Consider the following 25,231-nt stretch of genomic DNA (forward strand, 5'->3'; position numbering starts at 1 on the left):
TTTTCAAGTAAGAGTTTTGAAGTGCGGTAAAATATTGGAAGTAAATAACAGCCTGTTGCCCAAACCCTATTTATCTGAACACAATATTCCCTACTACATAGGCTACAGGAAAAATCCGCATGAAGGTAAAAGGAAGCAAAGCCTGCTGGCAAGTATTTGAAATTGTTTCCATTTGTGTTATGTATTAGCAAGAGCCATAGTCTTGAGAGAAGGCTTTCACTAATGTGTCAAGGAAGTAAGTAACCCCGTTACAAAAAGAGCCCTCAATAATCCAACTTGCAACACCATCATGGCATGGATTGACAGCTCCCATAAATGACCCAGTTCCCAAACGTTCTGATCTGCATATCACTAGCAGGCTGTTAGTGCAACTCTCTGTGCAGTCTGCTCCAAGCAGTAAGAGTTGTGAACACAGCTCCTGCAGCCAAAAGTACCTGTTACTCAGATTCATGCATCACCAACAGAAGATGAGCATTATATACATGTACCATATAATTTTAAGGCAACATTATAGCAATGGTTATTTCTAGCAAGTAGTAATTTATTTATTTATTTATTTAGTGCTTTACTCATTTGTAGGTCATGCTTTTCTACAAACCATGTCAGCATACGTGAATGGATTATTTCAGATTTTTATATTAAAACAACAGATAAGACCAAGTCGGTCCTACTAATGACATGGAACACTGCTTTAGCATGTCTGATGCAGCAATTTGTAAGTACACAGAGCTTACTCCACCCTAAAGACTTGATAAACAAAGAGACATTTAGAAAGCTAAACTGTGAAATGACTGAAACAAAAGGGTGTATTTCTAGCTTCAGTTCCCTAAAGCATTTAAGTACTTCTCAGAAACAGAAGACAGGACAATGCCCTGAAGAGCTTCAGTCTAGTTTTAGACATGATGTAACAAAGCTAACTATGATAAAAGTAACATATCCAGTGTTTCAGTAACACCGAATCCCTTTTCTATGTTACCCACCTTAACCCACACTGCAGGTCAAATAGCTCTACTGTAAGCACTGCTGTAAGCCCCCAACACACATGTTAAGAGGAGCGTAATGCACACCCAGAAACTCAGTTGGAGCATCAGCAGCTTCCTGGTCTGCGTACAGCTTTGTATACATGCATGAATTTACAGTTAACTGGCAAATGTTCAAACACCACAAAGAAATGAGCAGCACATCACAATTTAGGACTCTAGGCTGACGTTAGGAGCAGACTTTCAAGCATTTGTGGAATAACCACATAGCTTTAAATACAGTGATCTACTGTTTCAAGGAAAATACGCTGAATAGCCCAAAAACACAACTCAGTTCCTCTTGAACCACTTCCATCTTCAACTAAACTAATAAAGCCACAGATTTCCAAGAACTTTGAAAAGAGCATCTTCCCACACGCTGTCTCCTTGTGTCTATTACTAACATGCTTATTTGCCACCATCTATCATCGAAACACGTGCTCAGCTAACACCTAAAGTACTGACTGTACTAACTCACCACTGTGTCTCTTATTTTTTTCCTTCATCTTCTGAGATTTGATTTCCTCAAGTGTTTTTATTCCAAAATTCAGATTGCCCTCTGAAAATAGGAAACAGTTCATGAGACTGGCTTAGAGGCACTCACTGAGGACCACAGCTCCTCAGGCTTCTTAGCGCTCAGCAACTTTCTGAAGTATTTAGAATAAAGCCTGTCAACACTCCTCACAAGTGAAAGAGCCAGAGAACCAAGGGCATTTTGCCCCTCCTTTCATCCTTCAGGCTTAAAAATGTAGTTTTAATTTTAATCCATTTACACGATATTAGATCCCTCTATCGTTAGATATGGCTTATCAACAGTGGTTGCAAGGCTGCACGTGCAGCCATTTCAACTCCATGCTGTGGCCCTGTTTTGTTCTCCAAAAATAAAGAAAAGGAGTTCACCTTTCTGACCCAATTGGCACATGATGGTATTCATGGCAGAAATGAGATCATGGAAATAACCGAGTCCATTCAGCATCCCTACATTTTGTTGTGTTTTTACACCACACTGCTTTTGAGTTAACTGTCAAGTTCTTCTGATTTATCCTACTAAGGTGCTGGAATACCTTGTTTAGTAGCAGTAGAACTGCCTTTGCGAGTGGAAATCACCCGTAATCCATTTTTGCCTTCCACAGCTGGTTGCTGGACAGGAGTTTTAGTTTCTTCTTCCTCAGAAAGTTGGTCTGAAGGGGAAAAATCTATTCAGTTATGCATAGACCAGATTGTTCATGATTACGTAGCTCATGCAGTGACACTTCAGCCCATGCTTCATATAAAAAACTTTGTTGCTCTTTTGTTTTGTTTTGTTTTTTAAAGAGCTACATTGACCTGATGAACTCCTAAGTAGAATACACTAGGACAAAACATCTAGGACTCTAGATTCTCTCTGCAGCTTTAACTACTACACAACACATTGCTCTTCAGACAGAAAAAAGAAATTTCCTTCCTAGTTTCACATAGAACTTTACACAACAGACCAGCTAAAGCCAGGAGTGGTTCTAAGCTTTCCTCCAACATTTCAGGTTCTGTCCACTGACTGCCGGACAAAGCCACCAGTGACCTGGCCACACTGCCTGCCCTATCGCTAGTCAGACCTCAGGTCATCTGTGATTTCTACATTCCTTTACAGCACAGATTCCTTCAAGAACCAAAGATTTACACAATCATTTACAGCACAAATTCCTTCCAAGAACCAAAACATGCTCACCATCATCATCTTCATCATCATCTGCAGCATTGATTACAACTGAAGGGTGTGTAGGGCTTGGGACATTTTCAGAGTTTTCCACTTTCATCACCCCCTTAGCTGTGGAGAGGGATTTGACTGGACAGAAAGTTTGTTTTGCTGCAGTGACATCTGAGCCACTTTCAAATCATCGTCCGCGGACTCAGGCGGACTTGGCAGTGTAGCTAGAGGAAGAGGATGATCATCGGTAATATGGCAGTTTAAAACTTTGACCACAATTTAGCAAAGAGGTGGTAGGAAAGGCAGATAACCCGCACAGACAATGAATTCATCATCTCCTTTTGCCCATCCCATCACTGTTTACACCGTCAACAAAGACTTCCCTTCGAACAACAACACATCTCCCTACCACCCAGCAAAAGATGAAACAACAGGAAGCAAACTGCAAGGCAAACATCACACAAAGCCAAGAGAAGCTGAGCACGAAAGCAGAAAACAAACACCAGCAGTACACTCGGTGCAGTACACCTATGACTGCAGACCTTTTCCTGTACTCACAAATGAACAGTTACCTGATGCCCCCTACAGGATTGGCACCCACTAAGTAATACTCCAAATTAAGTCTTCAGCACTTCAAGAAAAAGGACCTAAACTCACTCTTGCTTGGTGGGAAGAATTGTCCATCGATGTAACGTCCCTTTGCATGATGAAAAGCACAGTTGGCTTTCTGACAGCCTCCCGGCTGCTTCTCCCAGTAGCAAGGAATCTCACTGCACTTTTTCTGAAGACAGAAAGAAAGAAAAGCTCGTGATAACATGCACCTGAGGCTTGCAAAGAGATGCGCAGCTCCAGATCATGACAGCTGTCACAACACAGTGCTGAAACATCATTCCAAAGGTCAGTTTCTCAGTTCAGTGGAGTATTTCTGGGCATATTCACAAAGTTTGCATAAGCTGGAACCACTATGCACATTTAGATTTGTCATCATTCAGTTTGAGAAGACAGGCACTCTCAGACACCAGTTGAGGGTGGGTTAAACTAATACACCTAGGATTATACTAGCATTATTCAGAGGGAAAAAGAACATCTGAAATTGCCTAGGTTAACCCTGTCTAGAACTACTTCTTGGAGACTTAGTTCTTCTGCACCTTTAACTTTCCCCACTTCCTACCCCAGGCAGCTAGAACAGCGTTATCGGAAGGACTGTGGGTCAGAAGAGACCTGAGAGTTCATTATCAAGCCTGCTCCCATGACGATAGAACAGCCTGTTTATTACCCCCCTGCTCCAGCAGGTTTTAGCAGTCTATTTAACAGCTATTCTGCATCTGTTGAGAAAACTGTCAGCATCTAATAAAAATATATATATATCTTGCTAAGACATACCTAAGGCATTGATTTTATTTTCCTCTGCTTCCTCCCACCCCCTCTCTTGGTAACAGAAACAAGTATGATTTTGAAGCAAACAAATCTATCCTGCAAAAGCACAATCAGTACACCTACGGCACTGAAAAATGCTTTTGTTAATTGATTTTGAGAACACATCGTTAGGCACTCACGTCAATTTCCATGTGTCTGAATCGGCAGACATTCCTGAAACAACGACCCTCCTGCCACAGCTTGCAGACCGTCTCATTGCCCAGAGCAGCTTCGCAGTGGCGGTAGGCACATTTGTCTCCCTGGAACCAAAAGGAAACCAACGAGGAAAATAGAGTACAGCCTCAAAAATGGCCATGCTGCTGCCTAATGTTGCTACAACTGAATTCAGAATCTATCTGGTTCTCAAGTTAACCAAAGACCAGCGTGCTTCCTCCTCCTAATCTACTCCTTCCTGAAAAAAAATGGGAAAAAAAAAGCAAAGCAAAGGAAAGCCAGCCATACCTTGGTACAGGTAGAATAGAAATAGAAGTAGCAATCGTCTCCTTGTTTAGACATGCCGACGAGTTCTGCTAACAAGCTCGGCTTCTCTCCACAGGGCCTTCCTCTGCTCTTGGAGAGAGCTGTCTTCACCCTTGCTTGGGCTGAAAGTCTTCTACTGGCTTGTGAGCAGGGAAATCTTCTTTTGAAAAGTAACCCTAAAGAAAGTAACAAGTGAAAAATAATGAGGAACCAACATTTTTCCAGCTTTCTTCAGTTCATCAAATCAAGTTATCAGTCTCTCGAAGAGAGCAAAGCCTTGAAATCAGCTGTTACATGAACTAACTAAATATGAAAGTTCCGTAAAGCTGCCAGGAGCTTTGTCAGCAAGCGTTCTCTTCCACATCCTCAATAAGATGACTTGGAGCACATCTGGAAGCCTGAAAACGGAGTCACTCCTTAAAAAACCACCTGATCATACATGCAAGTCAATAATCAACTCTGGCTACAAATAACTTCTCTAGAACACAGTTAGGACGCATTAAACAGCACGTTCCAGGCACTGTGGGTCTTCCATTTCACCTACCTGGACAACCTCAGCAAAGTTATCGATCTTCAAAGACTTCCAGTTAACTTCTCCTGTAGGCCAAACCAAGACTGAATCCGTGAATTAAAAATAAAGGGGTAGGAAGAATTTTCCTCCTCACTTTGCCAAGGGAACCTCTCATCCACAATTCAAACATAGGATGTGCTTTTAAACGGCTTATAACTAATAGAGGAAGCAAGTCCATTTGAATGCTCTCTCAGACTGGAGACAGCCAGGGATAGTTAGCTCTTCAAAAAAATAAAAACCAAAAAAACAAAACAAAACAAAAACAAAAAACCCAGCGCATTTAGAGATGAACTCGTGATTCAAAGTGGCTGCAAAAATGAGGCTCCATCTTCCACAGCCAGACAATTTAACTTTTTTTTTTTTTTTTAATTTAAAATTCAGTATGTTCCAATCTCTGGTCTTCAAGATTTCTTCACCTATTAAGAAAACACAAAAACCTTTCCCCGTCTTTATTACCTGTACAGCAAAAAACATACCAGTGCATATAAATCCACAGATGTGCATACGCATACACACATCTGTGTTTATACACACACGAGGAGGGAGTGAGAGAAAGTTAGCGAGAGCGACAGTGAAAATCAGAATTTTTGCCTTTTCGACACAGAGAGCGCGTAAAAATTCTCTCATTTTGAGGGAACTAGAAAAAAATGGAGGCTCTACAAAAGATTTTGATGAGTATGCCTTCGAGGCCGATGCTTTGTAAGATGAGTGATCTGGGGGCCAGCACACAAATATGCAGACGTATGTACATGCATACAGGATAAACAGATCTATACACACAAGCGTGCACAGTATATGTTGTATGATCTCCATAGCAAGAACAACTCGTAGCCCTGATCAGACACGTAGAGTTGCAATCAATTAACAGCAGGAAGACAGCAGATCAAGGGTACAGCAAGCTTTGAGAGGCAGGGGAATGCTCACTTTGCCAGTGGCATGACTGCATGATGCCAAGGATTTTGAATTAGTTGGATTTTTTGGAAGCAATTGGGTTTTTCTTTCTGCGCTGTAGCAAATACCACAGGTTTGCCACCACGTGCTGTTCCCTAATCCATATATCCATCCTCATCCATTGCTGCAGGATCATGAAAGGTTAGAGAAGACGACTTAGGTCCAATTTAACAGCCAATGATTTTTCGATGAGCAGAGCTGCAACAGATTTTATTTAGCCACAAGCATTTTTTTTTTCTTTTTTCTGAGATGAAGTCAGAAATTTTAATTATTATTTTTTTTAAAGACACTAAACACAAAACCTGCAACCAGACCAGATAAAGTTCAAATTAGAGTGATTCTGAAACCTTTCATTAAAACGCTGCACATTTCTGTGCAAATTATTTCTGACTCTTCTGGACAAAAGTGGATGAAATAGTTCTTACAAATTAATAATCAAAGGTTGGAACCTTTTACTCACACAAACACTAGTGAATTTTCCAGGAAATATTTTTTTGGCAGGGAATTTTCTCAAATCTAAAATAAAGAGAGGAAAAGTTGGCTTCTCATATTAGTTACTGCTTTTGACTGCTGGGCAAAGGGAATAAAAACAGTAGTTAAGTGCAAGCTTTCCTTCTCTTCTTTACTATGGATAGGAATCGTCACTTCGGACCTTTAGCACCTTCAGAAACACACCCAGTGCCATGCAGGTTCCTCTGCATCTACTTCTAACAATTACTGGTGCTCCTTAGCATGGAAGTTTGACTCAAAACACTCTCCAGATTTAGCTCTTTTGACTGCCCAAGGAGCTCATCATTTTGCTTGTTGCCTTCCAGTTTCCTGAACAGACCGGGAACGCTGTTCAGAATCTGAATGGATCTGGTCTAAGGAATGGGAAGAAAGCAAAACCAAGCATACCTCGCAGCCCTAAATTCCAAAAAAGCAGTCTCATTTTAAAAAGGACCTCAAAAGCTTTTTTTTTTTTAAACTGACACCTGCTAACACGGCAATCCGGGCGCTAAACCAACTGAAGTTGCCCCTGAAAGCCTGAATAAAAATGAGTAACTCTGGTGCACTCAGCAGGTCTGTAATAGAAGTTGGTAAGATTTTTAGATTTCTTTTTTTTGCTCCAGGGTGCTGGTAAAATGTTTGCATTAAGAGATTTTGAACCTTTTGTACCAAAGAATTAGAGATGCGCTACAGTGCCAGTAGCTGGGGGTCTGGAAATACACACCAACAAGTGTCATAAGCTTTGCCTTTGCTGAAGGAAGATAAATAGTACCAAGAAAATCTGTCTAGTTTGTTTTACAGGCTTGTCTTTCTCAGTATGGAACAAACTGACCTCCCTGGTCTAACTTTGCAGTTGCCTATTCTGCCTTTGTCCTGGAGAGAAGAGCAAGAAAGGAACAAATCTATTTTTGCACTCCAAAAACGCATTAGAGGAGGATTATCACACCCACCTAAGGGTACTTCCTTGTTTGTTTATAAAGCACCAAGTATTTCTCTTGGACAGTCTCTGTAGCTGGTCTGTTTTGTGCCTTCCATTTATAATAAAGATATTAAGATGCTTACCCCTTGTTTTTTGTTTTTTGTTTTTGTTTTTGTTTTTGTTTTTTTTCTAACGAACAGTGGAAGTGGAGAGTCGGATGACAAGCAAGAACAAACACTAGAAACTCCTTGTTCTGCCCCTGCTTTTTAATCACCCAGCATCACCCCGGCTGCAAAACAGCCTCTGCTGATTTACCTGCTTGTTAAAGCACCCCACAGGCTGCAAGTGCGGTGTGCTAGGTGTCAAGTTCTATTTAACGGTGCACAGGTAACCATTCATCTTCCCACAGTCGAAGCACAGAACAGTCGCTTGCTAACAGAACTCATCCCTGCTGCTGCAAGAAACCTCATGGCCTGCAGGAAAACCTCAAGCTAAGAGTTCCAAAGCAAAAGCAGAAAACGCATGATTTGTACTCTTTATATTGGAGTGAATTCTAGCTGCTAAACGCTGCCTACATCTGAGGGCACGTGCTGAGGCTGGGGGGAAGGACACTCAACACCCACTGACAGCAGGAGTGCAAAGATGACAGCCAAGAAGGCAAAGGTTAGAGCTGAACGCTGCCTCAGCTTCCTCCAGCAGCCAGCTGGGGGTCACCTTTCAGCACGCTCTCTGAGACTCTGAGCCCCGAGTTACCGCAGCCGCCAGGTACAGCTGCTCCTTGCTGGCCCAAACTATTGGAAGAGTCTTCAAACTTCAGGGACCTGTTTTATGAGAGCCTCGAGATCCAATTAATCTGTTCCTGAAGGCGCTGATCGTCCTGGTGTTTCTGGAGCTGTCCAAGAACAATCCTGAACTGAGGCACTCGTCTGATCAGACAGTGCTTTGGCACAGATCTGTCTTTAGCTTGACACATCAAGGTGAAGAGGAATCGATTCTTGCAAGCAACCTCTCAAGCAGGGATCTGATAAGGTGACCAAAACGACAGATCTGTTGTACAGATCTGAGCACGTCCCTCTGCAGGGAATCACTTTCAAGCCTAAGATGTTTCACCCATCTCCCTGCCCCAGAGCGACACAAGTAAAGCTCTTAAGCAATTGCTAACCTGTTCTCAGTGCTCACGAGTCCCAAATCACTCATTTTACAATCTATAAACCATGGCAGCTGGCACCTAGTTGGCACACGGTGACACTGCACACGTTGGCAGTGTCGTCAGGAGCTGCAAAGTCAGGGCTGAGGGGGTTAAGGGAAAACCACACATCAGTTTAGCAACTTGGCTCCCGTAGGATACTTCCTACGGCAGGAGTTTCAGCAAAGCCACTCAGAGGGACCTGCTGGCTAATTCAAACGGGACTTCTGCTGGAGCAGTCAGAAGGCAGCAGGAGATATCCAGTGGGCATCGCTGTCAGTCTGTGGCAGTTTGGGGTCCAGGTATCAGTGGTTAGGTGGGGTTTTCTCTGCTTCACTTTCTCCAAAGCTGTGAAAAAATATTTCTTTTACAGCACTGTACAGTCCCACGTTAAGGATGGAACCAGCTGCATCAACTTCCAGTACGACGGTGTTGGAAAAAGGTGCCTTTGGTGGTCAGGAGCACAACAGCTCTGCTGATGTGTTATTTAAGTGTGTTCTTACATCTGAGTTTCCTCACAGCAGTATGTAGCTGAGGGGGTCCTACTTTCCTAGGGAAGATTTATGGTTTTTCTCCTACCAAGCACCAGCTCAGTATACAAAGCTCTGTTAATAACACCCAAGCATGTAGATGGAATGCAATTGTTTTCCTTACAACCCCCCAGTTATTTCCATGTCTGTTCTGGACCTTGGGATCTCTTTTGGGAGCTACATTACGCAGAGCAATACAATAAGGCTGAGATCACCGCTGCCTCAATGTAATGCAAAGGTGAAGGCTTTTATGACAGCCAGTTTGGAAATGAATGCAGCCCCATCTTGTCAGCATCAGAGCAGAGCCAGCTCCAGATGGCTCCAAAAAGGAGCTGCTGCTGGCCAGAGCCGAGGCAGGGAGTGCTGCTGGGTGGGCTTCGGGGGAGCAGATTTAAGGAAGGGGGGAAAATACTGCTGTGCAACAGCAGCTGGGAGAGAGGATTGTGAAAGCGTGAGAGAAGCAGCCCTGCAGCTCCCAGGTGAGCGCCGCAGGAGGGCAGGAGGTGGTGCAGGCAGGCAGCAGCAGTTCCCCTGCGGGCTGTGCAGGGAGAGGCCCCTGGTGGAGCAGGCTGTCCCCCTGCAGCCCATGGGTCCCCCATGGAGCAGATCTCCACGCTGCAGCCCCCCCATGGGTGGAGGAGCCCCCGGTGGAGCAGGTGGATGTGGCCTGGAGGAGGCTGCGGCCCATGGAGAGCCCCCGCAGGAGCAGGCCCCGGGCCGGAGCTGCAGCCCGTGGAGAGGAGCCCACGTGGAGCAGGGGCAGAGAGGGACCGAGAAGGAGTGGTGGAGATGAAGTGCTACAGACTGAGCACAACCCCCAGTCCAGTCCCCCTGTTCCCCTGCGCTGCACGGGGGGAGGAGCTGGAAGAGCTCAGATGGGGGGAAGGAAGGTGTTTTTGGTTTCTTTCCTTTGGTTCTCACTTGTCTAGCCTGGTAGTAGTAGTAGTTAGGCAGGAAATCTTACTGTCTCCCTATGCTGAGTCTGCTTTGCCCATCACGATCCTTGTTGAGCGATCTCCCTGTCCTTGTCTCAACCCTTGAGCCCTTTGCCTCGTATTTTCTCTCCCTTTCTCTTTGAGGAGGGGGAGGGAGAGAGTGGCCGTGATGGAGCTCGGCTGCCCACTCACCGAAAAGCACTGCAGCTGCAAAGTACTGGAAAAGTTTTCAGAAGCAACAAGGTGTTTAACAAGGAAATGTATAGTTTCCTTTTTCAGGCTTCCTAAATAATTGGGCTTATTTCATATTCCCAACTCGGAGGAGGAGAATTGTTGATTTCACCTTCTTTTTTCTTCCTTGGAAATCAAAGGTGAACAGCTCTAAAAGGAAGGGGAACGTATCAGAAGCAAGCTTTTTTTGGCTTGTAATCCTTTCTTAAGGAAAAGATTTCTCACACACCTTCCCCAGATGTAGGGGGGCAGAGAATAATTTTGGAACTACTCCAATTAAAGTCAGCTTGGGGAGAGTGGGACTTCTCTACTTGTTTCTGAGACATTCGCCTTAGCAAGAGAGAGTGTTGTGTTGCCGCTGCCAGGGGCCTACGGTGATGACTTCAGAAACAGAATTGAATGATGTCACTGTGACACCTTGGTAACAGCTGCCTCTGAGCAAGTTTAGCGAGGAGGGACAGAGAAGTGTGCTGGATGAAACCACGTGAGGACTTGTGGATCCCACGTTGAGGTGCATCGAGAGGGCCCACCCTTCTGTAAGTGTTTGGATGCTTCATTTTAGATTTCTGTAGTTTGTGTAAAGTCCTTTCACAAGCATGAAGTTTGGTACTTTGGCTCAGGTATGTAGCTGCACAGAGTGACAGGTGCACCATGTGGCTGAGGGCCTCTGCACGTTCTCTCTTTCCCACACACGATCAAGAAAGAAGGGTAGACAAATAAGAGTGTGCTGTGGTCCTGCCATAGACCTCAAGTACTACAGCATAAACAAGAGACTTAAAAGTAGCCCATCACATGAAACTTCAGGACAGCAATGCACTTCATCAGCTGGTCTGGCCTGTTGAGTGGAGTGTCTCAGGATGGAGTGTATGAAGATGCACTCCATCTGCTTTCAGATTAGCACTTGCAGTGAGCAAGCTGCCTGGCCTTAACATTTTTCATTTCATTTTTCACCCGACTTTTGCTGGTTCTTCTTGGTCTAGAAAAAAAAAAAAAAAAAAAAAAAAAAAAGTGAACTCAGATCAAAATAGAAGGATTTCCTTTTCATTAATTCCATGTTCTTAACTTGACAGGTTTGGTTATTGACGTAGAAGGGACATATCTGGCCTGACTTGAGTTACTCATAATGTTTCACTTCATTGTAGATATGACTGGAAACCAGAGACAAGACTGGTAAAATCATTCCTAGAACTCTGTGTTGTTTTCCTTCAGGTACCTTGTCTCTCAAGTCAGTGAGGGCTGGGACAGAATGAGATTGGAAAAGTCAAGTGTAGTATTCATTGTTACAGAAGTAGTTGTCCTGTATCTTCTATGGCAAAAGAATTTTCCTGAATAAATATATAAATAAATAGACAAAATTCCCCTGGCAAAGATTGGAAGCTGACACTTACCTGAAAGTTACCAAAGCAACTTCCTCCCGGCAAGGTAACATAGCTCACAAATGGTGGGCCCAGGGAGCTCAGTGATTCATACACAATGATGCCTTCGCTTGGGAATACGGCCTTCTGCTTCTGTTTGCTTTCCCAGAACTCCTGCAATATTGCTACGACATTCACTGTCAAAGACATAAAAATGCTGAATGTAGGATGCATACATGTCCTTGATCTTAGTGTTTTCTGTGTTACACAAGAAATGCAGACATATGAGCTTGATACATTTATTATTGATAATAAAATGTCTGTGATTATTTCTGCTGGTGTGAAAAATATGATTTTGTGGCAATTTTGGACTTTCTGGGATTGCAGGCTACTGTAGTACATAAATTGCAGGTCAGCAATATTGTACTATTAAGTCAATGTGTTGGAACTTCGATATCACAGCAGCCATTAAGCTGCTCACTTTCAAACATGAGAAAATGTTATACTCAGATTCCTCTTTTCCATTCTCAAAAAACAAAAACAAAAACAAAAACAAAAACACATGGTCATGCAAGGAAAGCAGCTGACTTTTAATGCAAAACTTTATGAAGTAGCTGGAAAAAAAGGTGTTGTATATTATGATGATAATAGTTGCAGGCTAATGTGAAAATAGAAATGTGAAAACCAGAAATCCAATTGACATCATGACTATTGAGCCAGTACTCCAAAGTTTTACGTTCTGTGTTGGGGTTTTCTCAACACTTTTCGGCTTGGACTCGAAAAGAATTTTAGTATAGTTTATCTAGACTCCTTTTACAGAGCCATGTGTAGCTTAGAGATAATTTTCTTTCTTTCTGGGCATCGTTCAGCAGGTGGTGAGCAATTGCATTGTGCATCACTTGTTTTGTACACATTAGTGGTATTAATACTCTTATCATCATTATTATTATTTTCCTTTTTTTTCTTCTTCTTTTTTTTTTTTTTTCCTCTCTCCAAATAAACTGTCTTTATCTCAACCTACAGGCTTTCTTTCCTTTTTTTTTTTTTTTTCTTTTTCTTTTTCCTGATTCTGTCCCCCATCCCACAGAGGGAGGGAGGAGGGTAAGCAAATGTCTGCATGGTGCTTAGCTGCCTAATAGGTTAAACCACAACACTATGCAAAAACAAACAAATGAACAAACAAACAAAAAAAAAACAGCTGTGTATGATGTTCATCATTTCTCACTTGAAAATTTAAATTCAGAAGGTAAGAAGTATGTTTCTTAATTTGGACCTTCCAGTGGAAATATGGAAGCCCTAGGCAGCAGTATGGGTCCTTCAGAGTACTGATACTGGTTCAGTATCAAGTATTAGTGCATACAGGAATCAGTGGCAGAGATAATTTTCCTCATACATGTATAATTTTCCTCTTTCTTCATCTCGTCTGACCTTGTTAGTAGTGGAATAATGTAGAAGTGATCCATTTTGAGACAGTGTCACCCTGGTGGTAGCTCACATGCAATCTATGGACAGGGCATTGCTCTGTTTGCTGCAGGGTGAGCAATGTGAGCTCCAATATTGTCACCGCCTGTTTCCTGACTTCTGGCAGCTGCACTGCTCTCACAGACAACAGCTTTTCTTGGCATTTAGCCATGACAAGGGCAGACACACAGAGTGTGGTCATCACCAGTTCCCTTTTTGCTGTGCTCAAGCCATGAGGAAGTGTGGGTGGCGTGGTCTGAGCTCTGGGGAGGTGAGGCAGGGTGTTTGGAGCACACTGCTGTCTGCCACTGGATGGTGTCACGGATGCAGCAGCAGTGTTGGCTCCTACCAGTTCTGGCATTTGGGGCATTTAAAGCTGCAGAACTCTCATGGCATTGGAATATTGCTTCACCGTAAAGAAGAAAGCTATCTGAATAAATTTTGTATTTGTAACAGGAAACACGTTGGGATAACCACTGTCTCAGTGCAGCTGTGAGAAAAAACTGAAATATTGAGGAACTCTTAACCACAGAAACTGACTTCTGCTTTTCTAAATGATGATGAATGTGGGAGAAAAACTGGTCTACTAGCCAGGGAAACTGCTACCGGTACGGACTCCAAATGGTAATCCACCTTCAGAAATTGGTCTCTGGCTGAATACCTCACTGATGTAAACATCTGAGTGGTTTTTTTTTCTTCTTTTTTTTTTCTTTTTTATGAGACCTTCTGCTCCACAGAGCATGCACACATTGGGTAACAATCTAATTTTAAACCCATTAAGTGAAAACTGATATTTGAACATAAAATTCATGAATGTAAAATTTCCAAGTTTAAACATGACAATTCAGTAGGAGCTGTTGCTTCAGTGTGAGAATGGTATTGGTGACATTCAGTCCTTTACTGGTATTGAAATAGATAGCAACAGAAAGTATCAGCTTTAAGAATATCACTGATTTAGGATGTTTCCATAAAGTGCTTTGGTTTTTGAAACAACTGTTGTCCAAGAGTGCAGTCCTTAAAAACAATAATGCAAAGTCCACAGGAATAATGAATTTGGTGGTGTAGGTAACCCACAGTACTCTTTCTGGTCTCATCATTCAGCCTGTATGATACAACTTTTGGTAAAACAATAAATAAATAAATTTTAATAAAGCTTGATTTCTCCCACATCATGATGAGATCGATTATTCTGTAGGTAATAAACTGCTGAGTCTTCTAAGAAGATGTACAATGCAATTGGCAAAGCTGCACAGGGAAATCCCAAGCATGATCATTTTTTGTCCAGTCCAAGTCCCTAGATTTTAGTATCCTAAGCCCCTCATTGATGGAGGGGAAACTACCCATAAATATCATGCGTGCTTTTGCTTACCAAGAGGAAATTATACTGGTATAGTGGTCTATAAAAGAAACAGGTATTTAAACTGTTTAGTACCAATGATAGCAATAAGTGACCTAAATTGCTGTGTGTCTGATCCTTGCTTCTCTTCTGTTGTTAGTTTTACAGAAATTAAGAGTTCAGAGTGTAAAATTTCTGTTTTAATTTCCATTCTTGTTCATGAGTCCTTTCGATGGTAATTCAGCATTTAGACAGCCTGCATCTCTCACTTGGCTGAAAGTTTCCACTCTGAAAACTAATATTCAAAAGACTTTTTAGAGCTATAGAGAGGTATCTACTTTCACTGCAATACACCAACAGAAATATATTTCCCTTCTTTTCCTGAAATCCTGAAACATGCTTTAAGCTGTCTCAAATTTTACAGATAAAGCAATATTTTACCAGAGGACTAGTAAGCAGTGAGTAGCTGCTACAGATTAAACTAATACGTGTATGACTAACACAGAAACAGTAGCTGAGCAGCATCATTTTTATTCTGTTTAGAATTTCTGTCAAATGAAAGCTATGTGCCTATCCCACAGTGCAGCTGGATATCTCTGTAATTAAGTAATTAAAAGTGCCTGGGTTTGTACTGAATTGGATAAACATAAAACCTGGCTTAGCTGTGAGGATGGTAGCAGGAAATACTTGGTGGTATATATGTAGTGGCAGCATCAAATTATCACTGCAGTTTTTGCTGTGATTTTTTCAATCCTAGCCAAAACTAGCACCTCAAAACAGTGATGAACATGAAGATGCATCAGGTTAAACTACAGAATGCAGCCATGATATCAAAGCCTCAAACTTTTTTTTCCCCAAGAATTCTTTATGTTTTGATTTAATTAATTTTATTTTACTCAACTGTTTAGCTTGAATCAGTATGTTTATCATCATTAAATTAAAACAGCATATCAATTTCAAATATATAATTAAAACAATTTCAGCTAAACTTGTAAAAATTCGGTGTGTGTGAAAACAGTTCTCTACTAAAAAAAAAAAAAAAAGATTTTATTTATGCCTAACAGCCACTACAGCCACTATTATTTTTTTTTCCTTCATTATGTATCACATGGATTTGTAGTAGTTTAGGAAGATGTGAAAAATGTATACATATGATCAGATGCACAATCAAATATACTAAGTTACTATTCTAAGATAGTAACTAATGATTACTAATATGATGATTACTAATGTTGTATTAAGATCTCTCAATATTCATTTTTCCTGCAATCACATGCATTGTTTGCCTTCATTTCTAAACATTCCAGGCAGAATGTTGTTCAGTCTCTATGCTGTATATCAGTATTTGGAATCCAACTGGCTTAAGTCTAAAAATGCAGTATGGAAAACAATGAGAATTTTCAGAAGTACATAAATGAAACAACAAGATTCATGGTTTAATGCAGCAAAATACTGTAATTTACGTCTCATTTTGAAAGGACATTCTCATTGTAATTGACTTTCGTATTTTGAAAGATGCCTATGATGTGGTTGAGTTTTTAAGATAATGCTTATAGTATTTGTATGCAATGACAAACAATTTTCTTCAGGATTAAATCATCCATGCTTTAAAACAATTTATTTTGTACACTGTCAGTTGCTGAATTAGTTAACAGTATTGATTTTGTTGTAGGCAATGCCAAGACCCCATTCAGACAATATTTTATCCACTTTATACCTCAGATCTTTCTCAGTTAGAGTTTCATAGTAGTACGTGCATCACCAAGTTCAAGAGCAAGAATTCCATATACCCTCCTTTAGTACTCTCCCATCTGTGAATATTAATGGTTCCACAATAGTCTATTTGAAGCTGGCTGTAATGCCTAGTTACGAGGTGAGAAGATGATTTTTCTTCTCTACTTTGCTTTTTACTCAGCTGGAAAAGCCTCTTGCCCAGGGGCTGAGCATTGTACCAAATGAAGCTGTCCCCAAGTGCAAATCCTGGTAGAGTTCTTGAAGTTTTCCTAGACTCTAAGGACTTTTTATTATTTATTTATTTATATATATATATATATTTGAATTTAGGACAGGCTGCGAGTTCTGTGGAACAACAAATATGTGGGTTATACAGCTGCATTTACCCTAAATGAACCCTGAGCTCTTTTGAGAGTTCAGAAATACAGTTTGATGTGAACTGTGTTTGAAAGAGGATTAAATGATAACACATTTATTATAACACAACATTGTTTTCCAGACAATTTCTCACCTTTCAGTAGCAACTGTCTTGCCTCTGCTCAAGGAAGTCTGTGAGTCAAATTAAATATCATTCTAAGTGGGAAACAGAACTCTCCAACTTGGATTATGTCAGTAAGTTTGCACTGCATTGATGCCAGAAAAAAAATAGCTCCAGGTTTCTGTGAATTACTGCTAAAATACTGGCTAGGCATTCACCTCAACCAAGGCAAACAAACAATGCCATAAACAGGAGGCTGGCCAACTGGGAGGGGGGTGTTTTGGCCAAGACTGGAAGGGCAAATCGGAGTGGGAGCCAAGTGACTCTGCCACTGAAGTGGAATGGAGTCATATACTTGACAACGTCTCACTGCCGAGAGAGTGGAGTATAAAGAACACACACACAAGATAACCACCTACTTTGTCATTTTAAAACTTAAAACAGCTGTTTCTAAAAGTCCTTTTAACTGCCTTCGTGGATTTAATTTAATACGTGAATGCAGAAGAAAAATACAAGCTTTTTGAATGAAAGAAATATGTAATATGAAATCTATTAAAGAAGATTCTTCAGTGAGAGGCTAGTAAAGTTCCCTTACATGTCTTAAATCAAGCCATGGCACATAATCAGTAAAACTATATCGTTTAAACAAAGTTCATAAGTTACAAGTGCACCCTTCCCCAGCTGCAGCCTATTAAGGCTTGTAACTTAATGCATACATCTTAGGGAAGCTGTTAAATTGGGCTCAGGCTAGCAAAGAGATACTGTTTAAATCTCTAGAAAAAAAAAAAAAAAAAAAAAGGCAGCAACTGGAGTGGGATCCAGCTGTTTTGAGGGAAGGTTTTATTGCTTCTCTTTTGATTTATTTTGCATATTTTTAAACATATAAATAATAGCTTTAGGAAAAAAAAGGTACAAATGCGAGTAGGCAATATCAATTAATTTTCCCATGATCTTACTATGCATTTATCATATATATTATGTTATGTATTAGCATGTTAGCAGTGATTTTGTTAGGATATTCTGGTCCATATGCTATACTATTCTGTTCTCCATGTATATGTACAAAAATAAAAAGCCCCATATCCTTACTAAACCTAATGAAATTAGGTATATTGTTAAATATATATAAAAACATTATCAAGTATCATGTACTGGGACACCAACAATATGCTGAGAGGACTTCAGGGGCATTTTTCCTTCTCCATGATGGATTTGGATGCTATATGAGTGAGCTGATCTAGCAGTGGACTACTAGGTGATTCTGTCTAAAACCCTTAAAAAGCACAAAAAGTAGCAAGATGTTGTTTCAGGAAAAGAAGATCTGATTGTGGGGTGAGATTCCACTTGTGAGAAGCAACATCTTTAATTGGCAATGGCTACCTTAAATCCAGCACTGACTGACAGTTCCTAGACTTCAAGGATTTGGAAAAAGAACAAAATAAAATTAAATAAATGAACTGGATGGCCTCCTCAAGAGCCATTCTGAACATGTTACCAAGTAAAGGAAGAAAGAAGAAGATGTTGGAGGCAAGCAGCTCAGAGAATGGTGTAGGCTTTGCGAACCATTGGTATGTTTGTAGTCACAGCAGATTTAGATGCAGCTAGGGAAAGGAAGGGTAGAGACTGGGAGGGTTTCACTGACACCACCGTTGGACTGAGGCAAAAAGTCAATCCCTGCAGCGTTATGAATTGAGTAAGCAGGTTATCACTTGGAACAGAATGAGTAGACATACTAAAGTCAGGTGTTTTTAAGCTGATAGTCTGAAGACAACTGTTAATCATTGCCGAACAGCTTGGCTTGGTCTACATTCTTATGTAGCATTACATGGGAAAATGATAAGAACCTTGGTATAATTTCAGCATCTGAATATAGCAATAAAGAATTATAAATTGGTCAATCTCCTGTGATAATCAGAAGTATAACTGATTCGCATAGGAATAGTATAGTAATAATAACATTAATCTAGAAAGGAAAAGACTGTTTGTTTGATAAAACTTTTAATCTTGTAATATTTCTCCAAGGCAACTGACTTACTCTGGCTATAGTGCACTTCAATTTAAAAGCTTGTATCAGAGAGCTAGTATGGTACCCACTGACAAATCTATTTCAATGTTAAATGAAGAAAAGTGAGCTGGGCTGATTCTACCAAAAATTATGGGCAGATCCCCATAAGTTAACATACTTTCTTATTAAAAACTCTACAGTCTAACCTGTCCATCTATTGCTGACCTGAAATCTTTGCTGGCAAAACGTGCAAAGGAAAATGTGCGATTTGTTGCTACCAGTAAAAAGAAATGGAGACACAGTGCTGTTCAGCTGATGTAAAATCACTTTGCTAAATGTTCACAAACCAACCAAGTAGCAATCCATCTAGGAACCATGAATTCAAGTCAGGGCTTAAAAAGACTTTCTGGAAGTACTTAGCTTTTTTCCAAGCTTTATCGTAACTCCTACCTGATACCATAATATTTTTTGATATGAAAACGAAGTCGTAATAAGGTCAGCATATGGATTAGACCAGTGCTGGGGTTAATTAGGTCTGCATGGTAGAAAGCATTATCTTTTTATCATGTTATCTGGGATGGAAGCTACATACAGCGCACAGTTCAGGGAAACACACACACCAAAAAGCAAACACAACTCTTGCAGTAGCATGGGTTGAGCACTGGGCTCCTTCTTCTTGCCTTCCTCCTCCATGTCTTTGCCTGTCCCATTCTTGCTGGAGCTGCCAGCCCCTCTGCAGCCCACTGTTCCCCGTCCCCCATCAGTGGGCTGGTGACAGGCCTGCACCACGGGGCCTTGCTCAGACCCCTGCTCTCTGCCAAAGATTGTTTACCACTATAAGGATAAAGCATTCTCATGGCAGGGAGGAACTTGTGAGAAACAAATTATCCCTGCTGTCTTGTTGCCAGGGCACCCAGCCATGATCTTGCATCTTTCCCAAATCCCATCATCTCTGCCTCTGCTGGGCAGATGCTAGCCCAGAAGGAGCACTGCTGCAGCAGGCACAGCACCACTCACTGTATTTGCTCCTGCAAGCTGCACCCAGGAGGGCAGGGACTTTTGAACATCTTGTCTCTCCCTGCTGCTGTTGAAGAAAGCCCTCTGTGAGACATTCCCAACAGAACAAAGTGTTGGGACAGTGCAAGCCAAGACCTCTAGGTTGGAATGGGAACAAAAAGTGTATGTGGTGCTGAGCAGTGATGAGCAGACTTGCTCTGACATCTTGCTCTAGCAAAACTCAGTCCTGTTGACATACTGAGTCACACCACATTGTGAAAAGGGTAGATGCTGCTGCAACAAAGTAGATCCTGAATGGACTTCATTCTTACTTTGTTCTTTCCAATAAGGTCTGAAAGTAATGCGTTTGTAAGAGATGTGGACGTGGTCCCATGGGGAAACATGAGACACTATGTTCTTTCTAGTCTAATACTTGCTTGCTGTATTTAAATCTGATTAAAAGTCAGAGATGGACACCACCTAGATCTAAAGATGACTTTTTGCTGAAGATAAAAAGAATGCATGTAAATTCTCATCTGACTCATCAGACAAAGCACTATGAATGTCTGTCACCAGTCAGAATTAGTGGCACACACTCACAGCAACTTCAAGCCTGTATAGGTTAAATTTATATTAGAATGCCTTCAAAATTCTTTTCATACCTCAGAAAATCTAAAGTAGAAAAAAAAAAAACAAAACTACTCGAATCCACTCGCACTTTTGTTTCTATTTAATCATCTCTCCCTCCCTTAGATCTGTGGGTGGTCACAAATGCATTGTCCAAGCAGCTTGTACATACACTTTCAATAAAAGCCTTGTCAGTAGACCTGCAGGAACTGGTTACCAGTGGAAACTTATGAAAGGGAATGCCCCTCTCCTCGAGCCCACCCCCCACACTGCACCCCGATCAAATTCTTTGTTCCTGTGATGTGTGTACATTCACAGACTGCTCCACGAGGTCCCAAGACTGCAACAGTAATACAAACCTACCCAGCAGCATACAAACCTCCTGCAGGGTGGCCTGAGAAACAGATGTCAGACTCCTAAGCTCTGGGACAGATCCTTATGCTACATTCACACAAGAGTAGCATCCTTCTACAAGAGTAAATCCAACTTAGTCCCAGGGAACTACTGGGTCAGCCTCTGACTTTTCAGTGTGGCTATGAGCATAAGAATCTGGCAAGTGGAGTTGTTTAATGCAGATGTACATGGGTTTTTCCCCTAGGTCCATCACTAGCCATGTCTTTAAGTCTTTATTCCTTTTACAGCAAGTTTAGAAGGCAACAGTTGACTGTATGAGACTGATTTTATTAACTCTAACAGAGCTGTTGACAAAAGAATGAAGTGGAGATTAAATAAATGTCTCTGCAGTGTGCCTCAGGTCACACGGGAGATTACGATTAGAAGTGAATGTTAAATAAATAAATAAATAAAACTCCCTTCTAAAAATCTAACATTGTTCCAGCATTGTTTGCATGTTAAATGATTGACTAGGTGATTCAGACTGAAATGACACCCAGCAAAATACTAATTTTACAATCAAATTGTTTATGTAGGACCAGATTTGGGGGCATGACATCAAGAGATCTCATTCACCTGTGAAGAAAACTGAGAACAATGGAATTTAACTATTGTTTCATTTGATCTGTTGAAGAGGGTTTTTTCCATTGTATGAAATCTGTGGATGTATTTTCTAAGAAATTACTAATTAAATAGCACTTTGTTCCATGCATAGCCCCACTCAAATCATAAATTCAAATTTAAATACTCTTATTTCCGTGATGTGAGTTGCATTGAACTCTGTTTCAAGGGATGCATCAGGCCAGTTTATTATGTGCCATCTACTGAAAGGTACTTCAGAACATTTCACAAGGGATAGTTTGTAAAATGAGAGAGAAAGAGAGAATAAAGTGTTTTGGCCAGGTTTAAAAAGTGCATCCATAGTCAAGTCTGATATGGGGGGGGGGGAGGGAAATCACATTCCATATACTTGCAGGAAAACATCTTATGTTTTAAGATTGCAATATTTGATATTTTGCAGTACTACAGTCAAGAAAGGTAATTTATAGGACAAACTAACCACAGAAAGAGAGTTGGCATAAAGTTTTCCAAAATTGTCAAGCAGTAAAGTTTTTACCATGTTATTAGAATGTAATTAAATATCCTAGGTAAAAGTTGTGAATCAGTTTTCTGAAATGCAAACTTAAAAAATAAGCAGCAACACTGCCTTCAAATAGGCAAGATAAAATAATGATAGTTTGTGGTATGCACACGAATACATGTACAAGCATGTTAATTACTTCTCTCTCTTAATTTGTTGGGTACAACAGACATTTGAATTAAATACACTCACTATCAGGGAAATAAAATCATTATCTTTGGTACTTACAGTCTTTAAAAACCAGGGCAGGGTCTCGATGAGGCAGAACTTGGGCAATTACAAGTTGCAGAGACTCCAAGGTTCTGTCCATCTCTGCTCTGCTTTTCCAGAAAGCAGCCACAAGCTGCCCTCATGCCTGAGTCAGGCAAGTCCTGTACCAACTCTGGATTCCTGAGGAATCTCCCCACGTCTCCCAATCAGGCATTGCCTCAAACCCCACGACCCTCCGCAGGGTCCACCTCCCCGGACTGCTTATCTTTGCTGTATGCTGAGCTAATTAGCTGCAAAGGCAGGCTGACAGGCGCATTCCTACTCCTTCCTTCTGTTAAACACACCCACCTACAGGCCGGGGAGAGAAGCTAATCACCAGAAAGAAGTTTGTTTCATCGGTTTATTGGCGATGTGCTGAGGCAAAGACCTCTCTGGTTCATACCAAATGAATAAAGAGACTCTCTTGCTCACCCAAACCCTCAAATTATGGAAAAGATTGCAAATATAAGGAAATACTTATGTAAAGCTATACTAAACGTGATAGCCTGAAAGCAGCATGCAGGCTCTTGTTTAAAAACAACAAATTCGATAAAAAGTATGGTGTTTTTTTTCTTCCTGTAACTATGTAACTGGAGAAGAAGGATATTAATGGCAAATAGAAAATTAATCCGATTAGCAAAATTAAACTTGTGATATATTAGGTTAACCCAATTTGAATCTGGTTTCCTGACAAGCAGTTTCCTTACTCCCTATACAATAAATGTATTAAAATACCAGTGAATTAAACTGTTTACATCTAAAAGGACCTGTGGGATATGCAGAGGTCTGAAGAGGCACTCCAATCAAGGCAAACACAGATGCAGTGGCAAAAGCTTGAAGCACGAATGTAAATACATTGCTGTCACACACATTTGTGTAAGAGTCATAAACTGTACAAAATAGTTGCTTTGCTCAGCTTACTTTTATTTCAATTCCAGTAAAGTCTTCTTTTTGATTTGGAAAAAATCCCAAAGTAAGGATGTGTGTTCTTTAATTACTGTACAGTCTTTCCCAAAGAAAGATTATTTTTTTCTTTTTTTCTTTTTAAAGATGCAGCAGTGGAAAACTGCTGGGCAACCTTTTATCTCCATCACTTGCAAGTTTCAGTACATACTGTTTCATTTATAGAGTGTGCATTGCACAAGGTGTATCTACTCTTTATCTTCATGTTTTGTTTACAAATTAATGAACTAACATTGTGTTTGTTTACTATAACATTTAAAACCCATTTTGTTATTACCCGCACATTCCTTGCTAGGTGAATTCGCTAAGATAATCAATAATGCTATTGTCTTAACCTCTGCATTTTCCCAAGTTCACTCTAAGAGAACTCTAAACTTCATCCCATGTGTAAACTTTGTGGCGACCTTTGATGACTTCAGATATTTCAGGAATTCTGCTGCTTTGAAAAACAAACAAACAAACAAAAAAAAAGGCTTAATAAAGATATATTAAGCTGTAACTCCCTCACTTACTCTACTCTCTGAAAAGTCTCGTCTGGCAGAGTAAATGAAAATGATAACTTAGAGCCATCCATTAGAATACCTTTGAAAGAGTTAATGGATGCTTTAAAGGAACATTTTGAAAATAAACAGCATGGATTTCCATCATTCCATCCTTTCTATTCTCATGGAGCACAATCAAACGGGACAGGCTTTGTATATTTTTGGAACCCATTACCAAGACAGACTTAAGGTCATGCACCAGAAAGAACTCACCCACTGTGAAAAGCTCTAAATTAGAAGCCAAAAAGTGTGTGCACATCTTATGCAAAGAGCTTCAACTGAAATCTTATTAAGCAGTCACTGAAACAACCCCTTAACAGATAAGAGTGTAGAAACATAAAAATATGTTTTTTCCCTTTACATTTAAAATGGAAATAAAATTAAATTCAATTAGGCTGCTTTTCTGCCCGTGCTAAAAAGAGCTATTTGCATCAGGAAACAGCCCTACATACCTTGATAACAATCACATTTAAGATTTAATTGGACTTCCTTACTTCTGTCACCAGACCTTCCTGCAGCTTTGATGCTAAAAGAAACACTTATCTATTACATCTCTGCTCCGGCCTGCCATGCTTTTAAGAATGTATACCGCTGCTAGCTAAGACTAGGTTTTTTATTGTAAGAGCAAAAAGACAGAAGTTGAAAACTTTCAAAGCAGAGCATGCTGCAAGACAGGACAGAGCATGTAATTCTCAATAGACTAAAAGCTGATTTTCAGTTAGGGTAAAGTAGAATATAGATAGTATCAGGTGTGAGTAAAAAATCAACCTCAAATCCAAACTTCCTCATTTCCCCAGCCAAGTAAAAGATTTAAAACATTGCAAACTATGGGTTGATGACAAACTTTACCATGTCATACGTCTCTAGGAAGGCTCTTCACCTAAATCACAGATACATCAAGATACTTGTTTTTCTAGGTCTTCAGAGACCCAAAATAACATAAAAAAAAACATGGTAATATTTTTTAAAAAGAGAAGTTCAGAATGCTCACCACTTTATGTAAATTGTTAAATGAATTAGATTTATTGGTAACTGCACAGCCAAATTCAAAACCTGAGTGACTGCCAGATCTCTACAGCACTGATTTATTCCTTTTCTCTTATTTATAGATCTTTTCAAGATCTATACAAGATCCTGGAGTGAAAGGAAAAACAAGCAAGAATTGCTTGGTTCAAAGAATGTACATTATCATGTTGTTTGATGATCCTTGTACAGGTTCAAAAGAAATTTTAGAGTGTTAAAAGCTATCAGTTTTTATTTCCTTTTGATTTTTAATTAAATCAAACAAATACCTGTTTGTAACCTGAGGGCAGAATTTCACATTTAAATTTTACGTTGTAGGAACAAAGGAAAATTTTTAAAGAGGAATCCTCTGCACATCAGAAGATTCTTAATCTATACAAAAACAGTAAAATTGACCTAAAACAAGATACTGTTGGAAATACTGTACTTAAATGATCGTACCTAGTACTACTAATTTATTTTAAATCACAGTCGATATTTTTAACTAGGAACACAAAATAAAATCATGCAAACAAAA

The 25,231-nt window shown here is 40.3% G+C and overlaps 1 long non-coding RNA gene across 1 annotated transcript; it reads left to right on the forward strand.

Moving 5' to 3' along the window:
* Nucleotides 1-10,834: 10,834 nt before the first annotated feature.
* LOC139999069 (uncharacterized) lies at nucleotides 10,835-16,179 on the forward strand. The gene is made up of 2 exons (XR_011804095.1): nucleotides 10,835-10,947; nucleotides 13,684-16,179. It is a non-coding gene; the product is annotated as an uncharacterized lncRNA (long non-coding RNA).
* The last annotated feature ends 9,052 nt before the right edge of the window (nucleotides 16,180-25,231 follow it).

Source organism: Anas platyrhynchos, chromosome 19 (assembly GCF_047663525.1).
Source record: "Anas platyrhynchos isolate ZD024472 breed Pekin duck chromosome 19, IASCAAS_PekinDuck_T2T, whole genome shotgun sequence".
Lineage (NCBI taxonomy): Eukaryota > Metazoa > Chordata > Aves > Anseriformes > Anatidae > Anas > Anas platyrhynchos.